This window comes from Cynara cardunculus, unplaced genomic scaffold (genome assembly GCF_001531365.2).
Source record: "Cynara cardunculus var. scolymus isolate 2C unplaced genomic scaffold, CcrdV1 Un_Scaffold_7788, whole genome shotgun sequence".
In the NCBI taxonomy this organism is placed as follows: Eukaryota; Viridiplantae; Streptophyta; class Magnoliopsida; order Asterales; family Asteraceae; genus Cynara; species Cynara cardunculus.
Window position 1 is genome coordinate 5781 of NW_020203760.1, and position 562 is coordinate 6342.

A 562-nucleotide genomic window follows, 5' to 3' on the forward strand; every position below is an offset into this window, starting at 1 on the left:
ATACCAATTGTGAGTCCCTTTGTTGATCAATCTTCAAGATATCTTCATAACAATGGCAGATCTGATAATTTCTTTTAAGAACACATAAGAGACTAGAGAGAGAAAGTCAAATCTTCAAGTATGGTCAAACCTTTCTTTAAGTATATTGAATTTAACAAATGAGCTCTTACAAGATTACAAAGACTAACACCCTATTTATAGGGTCAAACAACTCGTCAAATGTCAAAGTTAAACCTTACAAACAAAGTCAAACACGATGTCTATTTTAATTATAGACAATAGTAACTTTCAAGACGAATACAATTTTACACCGACTTTCAGTCTTAACAGATTACGTGAATGCATGATAAATTGTTATATTTGATCATGTGAGTATGTATAGTTTTATGCATAGAAAATATATGCATAATAAGAATATATGCATGCATGAAAAGTGAATATATTTTATGCATGTATAAGTTAATATGTATACATGAGATTGTATATATGTGAGTATGCTTGATTATATTTGTATGCATGGAATGAGAGTATGCATGTGCATGCTTGTGTCGCCTTTCCATAA